Here is a 12,593-nt window from a genome sequence, read left to right on the forward strand (position 1 = left end):
CGGAAAGAAGTCGGCCGTTGCTTGTTTTAAGCATGAAATGCTTTTAGCTGTGGGCGACCTTCAAGTGACCTTGAGCTAAAAGCGTACGAGAACAAAACATCACCCGGGCAACGGGTCAAAACTTAAGAAAATGCGGTCTCTCGCCCCCGACGCTTTGCGCAGGACCGCACTACATTTGATAGTTATTGCCCAAACAAGTTACGAAAAATACTGCTTCCGAGTTCTTGCTGTTTCTTCACAATATCACTCAAGCTGTAACTTCTAGCACGTTGAATTTCAAAGCGAAGCTTTGACTTTCCCACTGCTGCAGCTGCCACTGCTGTGGCTGCTGTTGCCCGGCACACCACGTCGGGGGGTGGTTCAGAGCGTGTCTATTGTCACGTAGTAGCGACGGTGAAGAAAGCAGCAGAACTGGGAATGACGAAACTAGCGTTTTATTGTGCGAACTTGGGCCCTCAAAAACAGGCTACACTCAAAGAACGGTGACAGCGGCGAACACAGTTGGCGATCGTCGAAAATGTGAGCGGCTCAAGCGCGTCGGCTTTTATACACGAGCCATAGAACCTTCCAGAGTAATCGCTGGTGCCCGCGTGTTTTGCAGAAAGTTCTACACCGTTCGCGTCGCGCATATATGCACTCAGATTACGCAAGGTTCGGTGACAACAGACAGCGGATGGAACCATCGATAATATTCCAGAAACTTCCGATACATGCAGCCTCGTCCCGCACTAAGCGATATCATTTCTATAGTGATAACAAAAGTCAATGCCCGCGCTAAGGACGTACTGATATGCCGAAAAAAAATTCACTCACAATTACGATACTCCCTAATTTGAGTGCACTTCTATACGTGCTTTCACTTCGCGTGTCAATATTTTGTACTATCATTACATATTTTTATATTAGGAAGAGAACGCTGTCAGCAGCGCACTTTGTTTCCAACATAGGTCAGCAATGTGCGAGGATACTCATACTCACTCGCCATAATTTTTTCCAGGAACCACGATCACTCACGTTCACGTTCACCTCTACTCGCACTCACTGGCACTCACCTGCACTCGCGCTCACCCCCACTCGTGCTCACTTCCACTCGCACTCACCTCAACTCACACTCACTCACATTCACATCCACTCACACTCACTGGCACTCACTTGCACTTGCACTCACCCCCATTCGTGCTCACTTGCACTCGCACTCACCTCCACTCACACTCACTGGCACACACTCGCAATCCCACTCACCTCCATTCACACACTGGAACTGACTCGCACTCCCAATCACCTCCACTCATACACTGGCACTCCCTCGCACTCGCGATCACTTCCACTCACACTCATTGGCACGCACCGGCACTCTCCTCCATTCATACACTGGCACTCACTGGCACTCAAACTCCTGACAGTCACTCGCACTGGCACTCACCTCCACTCACACTCACTGAAACTCACTCGCACTCACAGTTACCTCCACTCACACTCACTGGCACTCACTCGCCCTCGCAATCACCTCCCCTCACACTAACTTGCACTCACCGCACTCACACTCACTGGTACTCACTCGCATTCCCACTCACCTCCATTCACACTCACCTGCGCTCACCTCCGCTCACACTCACTGGCAACTCACCCACACTCACACTCACTCGCACTCACCTCCACTCACCTCACTGGCACTCACTCGCGCTTACCTCCACTCACACTCACTGGCACTCATCGCACTCACTTCCACTCACTGGCACTCACACTAACTCGCACTCACCTCCACTTACACTCAGTAGCACTCATTGGTACTCACCTCCACTCGCAGTCACTGGCACTCACTCGCAGTCACCTCCACTAACACTCAGTAGCACTCATTCGTACTCACCCTCACTCACAGTCACTGGCACTCACTCGCACTCACCTCGACTAACACTCAGTAGCACTCATTGGTACTCACCTCCACTCACAGTCACTGCCACTCACTCGCACTCACCTCCGCTAACACTCAGTAGCACTCACAGGTACTCAGCTTCACTCACAGTCTCTGGCACTCACTCGCACTCACCTCGACTAACACTCAGTAGCACTCATTGGTACTCACCTCCACTCCCAGTCACTGGCACTCACTCGCACTCACTTCGACGAACACTCAGTAGCACTCACTGGTACTCACCTCCACTCACAGTCTCCGGCACTCACTCGCACTCACCTCGACTAACACTCAGTAGCACTCATTGGTACTCACCTCCACTCACAGTCACTGGCACTCACCTCCGCTAACACTCAGTAGCACTCATTGGTACTCACCTTCACTTACAGTCACTGGCACTCACTCGCACTCACCTCGACTAACACTCAGTAGCACTCATTGGTACTCACCTCCACTCAAAGTCACTGGCACTCACTCGCACTCACCTCGACTAACACTCAGTAGCACTCATTGGTACTCACCTCCACTCACAGTCTCTGGCACTCACTCGCACTCACCTCGACTAACACTCAGTAGCACTCATTGGTACTCACCTCCCCTCACAGTCACTGGCACTCACTCGCACTCACCTCCGCTAACACTCAGTAGCACTCATTGATACTCACCTTCAGTCACAGTCACTGGCACTCACTCGCACTCACCACGACTAACACTCAGTAGCACTCATTGGTAATCACCTCCACTCGCAGTCACTGCCACTCACTCGCACTCACCTCGACTAACACTCAGTAGCACTCATTGGTACTCACCTCCACTCACAGTCTCTGGCACTCACTTGCACTCACCTCGACTAACACTCAGTAGCACTCATTGGTACTCACCTCCACTCTCAGTCTCTGGCACTCACTCGCACTCACCTCCGCTAACACTCAGTAGCACTCATTGGTACTCACCTCCACTCACAGTCACTGGCACTCATTCGTACTCACCACGACTAACACTCAGTAGCACTCATTGGTACTCACCTCCACTCACAGTCTCTGGCACTCAATTGCACTCACCTCGACTAACACTCAGTAGCACTCATTGGTACTCACCTCCACTCACAGTCTCTGGCACTCACTCGCACTCACCTCGACTAACACTCAGTAGCACTCATTGGTACTCACCTTCACTCACAGTCACTGGCACTCACTCGCACTCACCTCGACTAACACTCAGTATCACTCATTGGTACTCACCTACACTCACAGTCACTGGCACTCACTCGCCTCCGCACTCACCTCCACTCGCACTCACTGGCACTCACTAACTAACGCCTTCGAACAGGCTCTTTCTTAGTCAGAACCATATAGGAAATAAATACATTATGAACGAGCCGGATCTGCCGTGCCCCGGCCGAAGGAACTCATCGCGTTCGGTTTTAGTTGGAAGCAAGCTATGATAGCTGTTGTCTTAAGCGTAGATAAAGTGCACGGATGCTGTTGCTTTATTTTTTGCCACAAAGCCTATCACCACAAAAGCGAATTGAGAACATTAGTGCAAATGTTTAAAGGTACGTTTTGTTTCGTCTCATTGGCCATGTCTTTCTCTAATGAGCATAAGGAAAACACCATCCTTGCCTTGGGAGCTGCAAATGGCAACGAGAGGAAGGCCGGAAATATATATCAGTCATGGAAATGTGGCGGTAGACCAAACGCATCGACTGTCATGAGAAATTATGACACCTTGAGACAAACCAGCAGCTTCCAGAAACCGCGGCGGAGGACTCGATCTTGGAGTCCTAGCCTACGCACGGATGTTCTGGCATTTCGGGCACGACACCTACGCCGAAATGGAGTACATACCACTGCTCTATTTACAGGCTGCCATATTATATGGCGTCCATGCCTCGTCCACTGGACGTTGGCTCCCACCTTCAAGCGCTCTACTCCCATCGCCGTCTGAATCCCCATTCCACCTGCTAGACTCGGGCCGCTTCCATGGAATGGGCTGGCAACCTGGATCTTGCACCGCTATCATCGCAGCGCTCGACAGGGGATATAAGCAGCGTCCGGTCACGGCTCGCGTTGGGCACGACACCTACGCCGATATGGGGAACTTACCGCTGCTGTATTTACAGGCTGCTATTTTATGTGGCGTCCCTACCTCGTCCACTGGATGTTGACTCCCACCTTAAAGCGCTCTACTCCCATCGCTGCCTGAATCCCCATTCAGCCCGCTAGACTCGGAGCGCTTCCATGGAATGGGCTGGCAACCTAGATCTTGCACCGCTATCATCGCAGCGTTCGACAGGGGATACAAGCAACGTCCGGTCACGGCTCGGATTGGGCATGACACCTACGCCGAAATGGGTCACTTACCGCTGCTCTGTTTAGAGGTCAGTTACAGCCTTGGCGCTTCATGTATTAAGACTGATAACTATTGCCTCATTGCGGTGTCGTGCCCCGAACTGCATTCTGATAAATTGTACCTGGTGTCATCACTCTTGTCGAGCGTATGTTCTCCCATAGGTAGCTGGTTGGTTCTACTTTCTGGGGATGTTGAACAAAACCCGGGCCCTGACACTAATGCCATCGCGCAAACGCTTGCTTCCGTTCTTGAGACTGTTCGCAGACTTGAAGCGGGACAGTCAGCTATTCTAAATGAGCTTAAAGGTGTCAGGGAACGGCAAGAAGCCACATATGCCGGAGTAAACTGCTTAGCTGGAAGGATAGATGCACTCGAAAATACGGTTGCATCACTCGATACTGTTCAAATCTCGGAGCCAAATAACGTGTTACGCAGCTTATGTGATCAACTTAACTCGCTCACTTCAAGATGTGATGATACAGAAAACAGAATGCGACGACGTAATTTAATCTTTTTCGGTATTGATGATGAGCAAGGCGAAAAGTGGGCTGCATCTGAACAAAAAATAATACACTTTTGCACTGAACAGCTTGGCCTCACCATGTTGAACGCACAGTTTGAGCGCGTGCATACATTGGGACGCTTTTCTGCTGAGAAACGTCGGCCCATCATAGCACGATTTGCCCTCTTTAAAGACAAGCAGAATATCCTCGCACTTGCGCACAAGCTAAAGTATTCGATACGTGAAGATTTTTCTTTATCCAGAAGGCAAGCTAGGAAAAAAATGAATTTGCCAAAACAAGAAAGCAGCCTTTCAAGCTTACAAAAGATAGCGTTCGTAATAATGACACCCCTTATGTTTATGACCGCGCTACCGGCGCAGTTGTGCCGTCAGTCCTGTAGCTAAAGAAGGCAACATTTGCTGGTATAGCCAAGAAATCGCAAAATTTCTTAAAGTCACGGCTGTCGTTATCTTACACGAACATTCGCAGCCTACTAAACAAGCGGGATGCATTGAGTGCCTATTTGGAAGATGGCAATCCCGATATTGTAGGTTTAACTGAGACTTGGTTGTACACCGACATCACTAATGAAGAACTTCTTCCCAACAGCGACAAATATAACATTTACAGGCATGACCGTAGTGGGAAGAGGGCTGGTGGTGTCCTGATTGCTGTAAAAACCTGCATTTCATCCTTTCTGGTAGATGGAAATTGCCCTGCTGAAATAGGTTGGGTCCCATGCGCAGCATCCTCTACCCGTGTCCTAGTGGGTACATGTTATCCGCCGCCCGACGCTGACCACTCGTTTCTCGATGTACTACGTGAAAGCATTACATGTGCTACTCAAGAATGCTCCACGGCTGTTGTTTATCTCCTGGGAGACTTTAATTTTGCACCTATTTATTGGCAAAATCTGTCATCATCGCACCGCTCCTCTGCTGAATTTATTAGCTTGACACTAGATTACAATCTAACCCAGACAGTCTATCAACACACCCGGAGTCCCAACATCCTAGATTTAGTATTAACTACCGCACCTGATACCGCCAGGCGTATTGCTTACATTGATGGCTTGAGGGAAGACAAAATTCTTCAATTAGACATTAATATTCCACAAACTTTCTATCGGGCTCAGACTAAAAGTATTAGAGATTACAATAGAGCCGACTATAAAAATATTAATGCTGAATTGGCTATCTTTCTTAGTGAAGAGTTTCTGCTTTTCTCTAATTGAAGGTCGGTAAACGGCTGCAGGGAACATTTTAAGCAAAAGTTAACAGCTCTGGTAGAAAATTACGTGCCAGAAATCGCTATAGCAAATGACAGATCTCATCCTTGCTTTACTAAGCACCTTCGAACATTAAGAAACAAGAAGATGCGTCTGTATCGGGCGGCCAGAAGGGACAATCAAGCCTCATCTTGGGCAGTATACAGTGATATTCTAAAATTTGACTGCAAAGAGGTACACGCAGCCAAAGACAAATATTTCTGACGTGATCTGCCATTTCTTTTAGTCAATAACCCCAGAAAATTCTGGCAAGTCATATCACCAGGTAACACTGTGCGCATTATTGTGCTATATGATGGCGGCGAAAGCCCTTTGTCTGACGCTGATTGTCCAGTAGCGCTTAACAATTGTTTCACATCTGTTTTTACACAGGAAGACTGTTTCACTGTTCCCATAGTTCCCGACTTTGAATATCCTTTTATGGAACCAATAAATATTACAGCAGATGGCATTTCGTCTTTATTAAATTTGAAATTATCCACATCTTCCGGTATAGACAATATGAACTCAAAAATACTAAAAATACCATTACAATTTCAAGCCAAATTTTGTGTCATATTTTTAGGAAATCCTTATCTGGCGAACGACCCCTGGACTGGAAAATTGCAAAGGTTATCCCTGTATCCAAGGGGGATAACAAGTATTCTCCACGAAATTACCGTCCCGTCTCATTAACATGCATCTGTTGTAAGCCACTGGAACATATCCTAGCATCGCATATCTACGCCATTTAGAATCAAACGACTTTTTTATTTTAACCAGCATGGATTCAGAAAAGGCTTATGTTGTAAAACTCAGTTCCTCGAATTTACAACACAATTAAATTCCAGCATGAACAACAAACAGCAGACTAACTTTGTATTCTTAGATTTTTCGAAAGCATTTGATCGTGTCGCTCATTGTCGCCTCATCTCAAAAATATCCGCGCTTCGACTGGATTGATTAACTTCATCTTGGCTCCGAAACTTTCTCTTCTTGCGGCAACAGTTCACTGTTGTTAATAACCACTCGTCGCTTATTTCTGACGTTACTTCTGGCGTACCGCAAGGCAGTGTCCTTGGTGCTCTTCGTAATTTTCATCACTGACCTTCCACAAAACATATCATCGCACATAAGGCTTTTCGCAGACGATTGCATTTTATACCGTACGATAAAAACATTTGATGACCATTTAGTATTACAGAACGACCTTAACCTTGTCAATTCCTGGTGCAGTACATGGCAGATGACCCTGAACTCAGACAAATGTAAAGTTATGTCCTTCTGAAGAAAACATTCAAACTCTCGCTTTTCTTACGTCCTAAATAACAACGCTTACCTCCGAGATCGTCCTACAAGTACCTTGGCATTGAACTTACAACTCAACTTTCCTGGAGTACAGACATAACAGCTATCTGCGCAAGAGCTTCAAAAACTCTGGGCTATCTTCGACGGAACTTGCGTAAATCCTCTGCTACAGTTCTTAAATTAGCATATCACACTATTGTTCGCCCACAGTTAGAATTTGCGTCATCAGTATGGTCCCTACATCAAAATTATTTCGTTGATATGCTAGAATCAATTCAAAACAGAGCATCGCGCTTCAACAGAAGCGACTACGACAGAACTTGCAGCGTAACTAAGATTAAAGCACATATTTCGCTCCCGCCGCTTGAAACTCGTCGCACGATAAGTCTTCTTTGCCTTTTTCATAGATCACGTTCATGGTAATCGACATCATGTGTTGCCGCTTGAAGTACCAGCGTGCGCGTCACGTCGCCTTAACAATAGCCATAGTTTCATGCGCATATTCGGCAATACACTTGTCATTTAACGCATCAGCACCGCCACGTGCGATAACCGTATGCAACAGTCTTCCTGATAACATTGCGTGCTTAACAAATAGTGACGCCTCTCGCGAAGCATTGCAAAGCTTCCTGTAGAAACATTGTATAAGGATGTTATTGACCTGCTTTCCTTCCCTGTTTTTCACACTTGTATTTTTATATTTTAGAGCGCAGCTCTTTGGCGTCCGTTCCTGGGTTTCGCGTCGTCGTCGGCGTTGTCGTCGGCCTCGTAACCAGCTCCGCCCCCCTTTCATCCCCCCAGCGCTAGCAGCGACCGACTGATACCGCTGGATGCCGCTGACGCCGCTAGAGAGTCAAGATAACGTGACTGCATAGAACACCGTCGCCGCCATGCAGAAAGAGGAGGAAAGGGTCCCCCCCCCTGTTCTTGTGTGGCGGATAGGGTGCTCTTCAGTTGCCGACGCGCCGGTTATTTCACGTAGGCCCCGGCACGTCGACGAATACGTGACCACCTTCCCACGGCTAGACCTGGTTCTTAGCGCTGCGGAAGCGAGGGTATCATATTGTTTGTGTCGGCATCGGCGGCGTTGTCCCTGAAACCAACTCCGCAGCTGGGGTTGACTCACTATCGGCGTCAGCGGCATCAGTCAGTCGCTGCTATCTCTTCCCTCCTCCCTTTATCGTGTTGTCCGCTTGCTGCGCGCGCTTCTGCCCCCATCGTTTGCCGCTGGGTGTACACGCCGCCCCCCTCCCCCCTCTTCCTGCGAGTCTCCGGTTGTCAAAGCGCCGGCTCGAACTTAATTCCTTTCTTCGCTCCTCCTCCAATGCAACCCCTGTGCGGTGGCAATCAGAGAGCCAGATCGGTGGCGGCGGATCTGTATATGTGCACCGCCCGAGCCGAAATTGCCGCTGCCGTTCGCCCTGTGCGGTGGCAATCAGAGAGCCAGATCGGTGGCGGCGGATCTGTATATGTGCACCGCCCGAGCCGAAATTGCCGCTGCCGTTCGCCACTGCGAAATTATCTGCCAGTTCTATCTGAGCCATGAGCGAGACGACCGGTGGAAGTCCTCCGTCTGCTGCTGCTGCTGCTGCTGCTGCTGCTGCTGCTGCTGCTGCTGCTAAACGAGCTGCCAGAGCAGAGGCCCAGCGCCGTCGCCGTCAGAATCCAGAGGTGCGTGCCGCCGAAGCAGAAGCTTACCTAGTGGAGTCTTTGTTAAAGGAATACGTGTGAAAAATAAAAAAAAATTCTGTGATAGCGCATACATGTGTTGCTCGATTTCTTTGCCTCAATCTATCGAAAAGGTGAAACAGCTTATTTGCTGCGCTCAAATTTCGCATTAGGAAGTAACGTAATCGTCGGTAATTTTTGTGTGTTTGAGTATATACTGTGTTTTTCGCTGTCTGAAGCTTAGCCTAGACAAACATTTCTTGAACTTTGCTTGACTTATCTTGTGACTGCCTGTATTGATATTTATATTGTTTACTCCTGTTGAAACACTTACTTTGTGTCCCCTCTTGCCCAATGCCCTTAAATGAGTCTGTAAGGAAATTTAAATAAATAAATAAATATGGCCTCAAACCGTCATGCTAGCGTGCGGGGTACGTGACTGCCCAGGTACCAATTTCCATGACATCAGTTTGGAGGATTCTAAATCCCTCGGCCTTTCACTCATACCTCCTTAACCAGCAACAATCCTGGAAGATCGTCTAGATTTCTTGAATTAGTTCCTGACAAAAGCCGATGAGTCACCAAACTTTTTCAGCCACATCATGTGCACAGATGAAGCCAATTTCCGCATAAATGGCCAGGTAAAGTTGCATAAGGCCCACATTGGAGTGACTCCATTTCACACTGGGTAAAGCGCACTCGGCACAATACCAGTGGTCGATCTACATGGGGTGCGGAAATTACGCCGGTGCTATAATCGGTCCGACCTTCTATGATCACACGCTCACTGGATGGGCTTACGGAGACTAAATACTCGAAGGAGTGGTGGATGAGCATCTCAACGAAGTCGCGCTGTCACCTCGTCTACTCCTGTGATATCAGCAGGGTGCTTTGCCAGCACACAGCAGCAGCTTAGCAGGAAACTAGCTGGATGCGACTTTTCAAGCGTAATAGAGTGGAAGGCACGGGCCTGTGAATTGGTCGGCTAGGTCAACTGAACTCTCTCCACTCTATTTTTTTTTCTTTGAGGTTATGTGAAATATCGTGTTTACATGACCGAGACTACGACGTCTGATGAGCTCAAGGCAAGGATAACGAATATCTGCCGTAGAATTCCAGCGTCGGTCATCAAGAAAGTCACTGAAGGTGTGATAAAGCGGACTCAATACTGCGTAGCTGCAGAATGACGGAGACAAGGGGGTGGCGCATCAGAAACAGGACAAAACAAGAAACACACAGAAAACACACACGTTTGGCGCTAACTTTCAACAATGTGTATCGCGGGATCATAGCATACATATCCTTGCAGGAAGAAAGCAGGCCCACGAGTGCAAAATAACGTATATTGACAACTGAGGTATATGGCGGTCAGGCAACTGCCAGACTTCGTCTTCCTCTAGTCTAATTCAACTACTTCCTTCTCTTCACCGTAACATCACCCTCCCGGCGGAGTAGCTCCGTCCCGGTGCAAGGTCCGGGTCACCTAAAGGGGGGGGGGGGGGGAGGGGGACAAAGCGCTTGAGCTTGACGACGTGAACAACATCGCTGGTGACGTTGGGAGGCACTGAAGGCTGACCGACTGGGGCGATCTCGTATGTCACGTCGGACAGTTGGCGTAAGATCTGGTACGGACCAAAATAACGGGAAAGTAGTTTTTCCGACAAGCCGACGCGACATGGAGGCGTCCAGCGAAGGACAAGGGAACCAGGTGAACAATGGGGGTCTCGGTACCGAAGGTCGTAGCATCACTTTTGAGAAGCTTGCGAGACTGTGAGGCGATGACGGGCGACTTCTCGGGCCTGGGCGGCTAAGTCAATGGCATCGCGAGCGTAACCAGTGCTGGGTGACTGTACTGCGGAAGGTAGCAACGTGTCAGAGGGCAAGGTGGGGTCGCGGCCATACAACAGGTAAAATGGTGAAAATCCGGCAGTGTCGTGACAGGACGAGTTGTATGCGAAAGTGATGTACGGTAAAGCGACGTCCCAGTCGCGGTGATCGTCGGAAACGTACATGGCCAGCATTTCAGCTAGCGTGCGGTTGAGTCGCTCGGTGAGGCCGCTCGTTTGGGGCGGTACGCGGTAGCAATCTGGTGTTCTGTAGAACAGGAGCGGAGAAGATCATCGACGACCTTCGATAGAAAGCAGCGGCCGCGATCCGTCAGCAACTGGCTAGGGGCGCAGTGGTGCCGGATGACGTCGTATAGTAAGAATTCGGCGAAATCTGTAGCGCAGCTGGTTGGTAACGCTCGCGCGATGGCATATCTTGTGGCATAAACGGTTGCTACAGCAATCCATTTGTTTCCTTTGATGGAAATTGGAAAGGTGCCAAGGAGGTCTAGGCCCACACGGAAGAAGGGCTTTGTAGGGATATCAACTGGCTGCAGCAAACCAGTGGGAGGCATAGCAGGCGTCTTCCGGCGCTGACACATGTCACAAGAAGCGACATAACGGCGCACAGAGCGATAAATGCCGGGCCAGAAGAAGCGGCGCCGCAGGTGGTCGTATGTACGAGTGATGCCCAGATGGCCGGCAGTAGGTGCGTCGTGAAGTTCCTAGAGCACGGCGAGTCGAAGGTGCTTGGAAATGAGTAGGAGGAGCTCCGGACCGTCAGGACGAACACTACGACGGTATAAGGTTTCATGGCGCAAGGTGAACATCCGGAGGGACCGGTCATTGGTCGAGGAGCTTAGGCGTTCCATAAGTGTTCCAAGAACAGGATCTTTGGGCTGCTCGTCGCCAGTATGGAGGAAGCCGGAGAGGAATAGAACACTGATGTCCAAGTCTGCATCGGTATCGTCCGGTTGATCCACGGGACTGCGGGACAGGCAGTCAGCGTCTTTATGCAGGCGCCCTGACTTAAACATACACTCTAAAAACTAGGAAGGGTATCGCAGGAGTGAAGCGGCCGGTTCACTCTTCAAAACGTCGTTTTACTCTCGCAAAACATCGAGGAGAGTGAAATGCGTTGTTCACTCTGTCACCAAGGAGAGAGTGAAACGTGCTTTTCAATCTCCCCTTCAGAGAGAGAGAGTAGAATGCCCGTTCTACTCTTGAGGCAATAGAAAACAAAACGTAGCGTAATCTTCTGCTTCAACTGTAGGTGGCTGGCCCCGAACATGGCAATGTATCATTCATGCACGCTGAGCAAAGAACACATCATTTTGCTTCTAAGAGAACAGGCCGCCGCAGTTCGAAGGAACGCGTAGCGAGCGCTCTACTTTTTCACTCGGAGTTGCTCCACCGCGCGCGCGCGCGCTCAAGATCGCGGAACAACACAGCACCGGAGAAAGGTGATCCGTCCAGCGAGCAGAGCAGCAACGAAGGCCAGCCAAGGGATTCCTGTGTCAGCCATCTCGCGTCGCCGCGAAAACACGACAGTCGTTCGTCATGCCTTGGATATAACAACAAATCCTCCACGGTAAGTGAATTCTAAGTTAGGTGCACATTCTCCGTATATGTCATGCTATCGCCGGGAAGTCGTCGCTGCGCTTAGCCGACGCGATTGACAAAGGACTAGGCATACGCGCTGTGTCTCTCGATGTCAATCGAAAAAGCCAGTCGTCGCGATAACTGCATGTGATTTT

The sequence above is a fragment of the Dermacentor variabilis genome, chromosome 2, assembly GCF_050947875.1.
Source record: "Dermacentor variabilis isolate Ectoservices chromosome 2, ASM5094787v1, whole genome shotgun sequence".
NCBI lineage: Eukaryota > Metazoa > Arthropoda > Arachnida > Ixodida > Ixodidae > Dermacentor > Dermacentor variabilis.